Here is a 2,937-nt window from a genome sequence, read left to right on the forward strand (position 1 = left end):
ACTGGCTTTTTAAAAACTGAATAAAAATAATTTTGTAACTAAAAAATAATGTTTAAAAAAAGTGAACTGAACAAAAAATTTTTTAAAAAAGTTTGAAATTATAAGACAAAGCAAACAAAAAAAATTAAAGCTGAATAAAGTTGAAAATTTTCAGATTCATATATATAATTTTTTTTTTCAGTTTCAAAATGATTTTTGCAGCAAAGTTCATGGCTCTAATGTAGCTCCATACCTGGTGAGGTCACCACTGATGTTCTTGCTACAGGAAGTCAAACTGATTGGCAGATAAAACACGTCAAACAAACCACAGTCGATCAGAACCGTCTGGGTCCATCAGAACCGTCTGGGTCCATCAGAACCATCTGGGTCCATCAGAACCGTCTGGGTCCATCAGAACCATCTGGGTCGATCAGAACCATCTGGGTCCATCAGAACCATCAGAACCGCTCCTGGACGTTCGGATGCTCTGCCGTCGCTTCGCCTCGTCTTCAGGCTGAACTCCAGATCTCGGTCCGGATTCTCCCTTCCCGTTCCGGTCGGAGCGCTGCTGTCTGGAAACCTGGACAGCATTTCTCCTGATCAGCTCCATCGATCGCAGCGTCGATCGGGACGTATTGATCAGCGGATTTAATTTGTGTCCATTTTAAGAGCAGCAGTTTGATCACAGCAGCCAGATGACCAGAGACGATTGGGCCTGATCCATACGGGTATTGATCGGGAACATCGACGGATCTGGGAGGCTACAGGTTGATCCTGCCTGCGGCGAGCAGAACCTGAAACCAAGCCGGAAGCTCAGGATCCGTCTTCCTTCCATCGACTTTTCCTGCAGTTTGTTCTTTATGGAAACGTCTCTGAGCAGAAAACGAGAACAAAAGCAGATCAGAGTCGAGACGTTGAGAGGAAACGGAGACAAAAAGATGCAGAGCCTGAAGGATTTATTTCATTTTTATCAGACCGGAGAGGTGAAAATGTTTCTGCTCACTAAACTGAGACAGACGGGAAACCCGGAGGACGGATCATGTAGGGAAACTTCATGGTTTAAAGAGAAAAGCACCACATAACCTCAGGTCATCTAAAGTTTTAATGGCCTAGTCAAAGTTCATACCTGCATCTGATTGAAAACCTGGAGCAGAGATGAAAGTGTGCAAAACTTAATGAAGTGAAACCGAGCTGGAAAAGACGTGAGGTGATGAAGTCGGACAGAAACTGTTTAATTTTTTAAAAAGTTTAAAGAGAATTAAAATTTAATGCAGATAAAGTTTAATATACATTAAAGCTAGCTAAAAGGTTAGCGGCGCTAACCCTAAAGCACCAGTCATTAGCTCCTCTGCCACTAGCCGAGGAGCTAGTGGCAGAAGCCACTAGCCGAGGAGCTAGTGGCAGAAGCTAATGCTAAAGCTAGCTTCATTTAGCTAGCTTTAGCTAAATTATCTTTAGCTACAGCTAAAGATAATTTAAGCTAAAGCGCTAAATTATTCAAAATAAAAACATCGAGCCTCAATTTTTAACACATAATTTACATCTTCATTATATATTCGAATTGTTTATTTCTGGTTCTTTACTATCTGTAGTTTATTTTTAAAAAAAAATTAAGAGCGAATGTGAAGAGAGGAAATGTACCTGCTAGGTAACGAGACCCCTTCAAAATAAGAGCATTAAGAATTCTCAACAGTCAATAGAAGAAACTTGAACACAGATGATGAACTTTATTCAACTGAAAGTAAATTAGTGTTTTTAGGCAGAAAACTTAATTTAAGAGAAGCTAAGTCAGCTAACAGTTTTCACAGCTAGCTAAAGAGCTAAAAGGAAAATTAGCTTCACCATCATATTAGCTGAGCGTAACAATGGCTGCTAAAGTTTGACTGACCTTTTTTCGTCTTCAGTTAACCAACACTTTAGAATTAATTAATTTATGGAAGCAAATTGCGGTAAACATTTTCGCAGTTAGCTCAAAGCGAAACATTAGCTCGCCTGTTAGCGACGGAGGCTCAGCCACCGCTGGCGGAAAACAACTGAAGTCCCACGAATCCAGAAAATGAGATGAGATTTTATTTGCCTGGTTGCATTGGAAGCGTTTTTCGCTCCATGTTGGGAGGAACAGATTAGAAACGTTTTACCTTCAGCTGAACAAAGAGTGAGAGAGTGGGAGTTTTTTAATCAAACATGAAGGATTACGGAGACAACAGAGAGCTCAGCTGCACTCATTCTGCCTGGATGTGTTTTAGAACAGACAAAAGGAAATATATACGTGCCGCTTCAGACAATAATAGGAACTGGGAGGGAGCTCCTTATCTTCCAAACAGGCCTGAGGAGCCGTGCAGTGATTTTTCTCTGTGCGCTGCAGACCTGAGGCGCTGTGTAATCAGTCTCACTGAGCTCACCTCCCTGCAGTTTCCTCTCAAGGTCACAGTGTGAACTCTGTCTGCCTTCCTCCTCCTCCTCACACCTCCAGACCCGGCCGTGCTGCAGCCGTGCTGCAGCCGGGTCCGCAGCCCGCCCACCTGCCCGGCGGTAACGAGGACGTTTAAACCTCAATGTGTCTCTCTGCTGTGATCGCGCAGACCGTCTGATTGTGGTTTTGTTTTTATGGCTGCAAATGAAGCCAGAGGACAAACGGTGGAGCTTCTGCTGCCAGAATCAGCTAAAAAAAAAACTCCAGCATCTTAAAAACATCCTGCAGCGGCGGAGCTGGGCCAGCAATGACCCGAACAACCTTTCCAATAAGTTTTAGAGTTTGAAGCCTGAAAGTTTTCACCTCCTGACCCAGACGGAGGGATCTGGCTCCTGATCTGCCTGAGAGAAGCTCCAGCAGGAGGAGAGCAGGCTGTGAAATGTCCCGGCCTTCAGCAGGTTGCCATGGTTACCGGCATTCACCCGCCCGCGAGCTGTGTTAGCATCAGCTAGCATGTTGTCAACAACTCTTTACCGCAGCGTGAT

This window comes from Poecilia reticulata, chromosome 12 (genome assembly GCF_904066995.2).
Source record: "Poecilia reticulata chromosome 12, P_reticulata-male-v2, whole genome shotgun sequence".
NCBI lineage: Eukaryota > Metazoa > Chordata > Actinopteri > Cyprinodontiformes > Poeciliidae > Poecilia > Poecilia reticulata.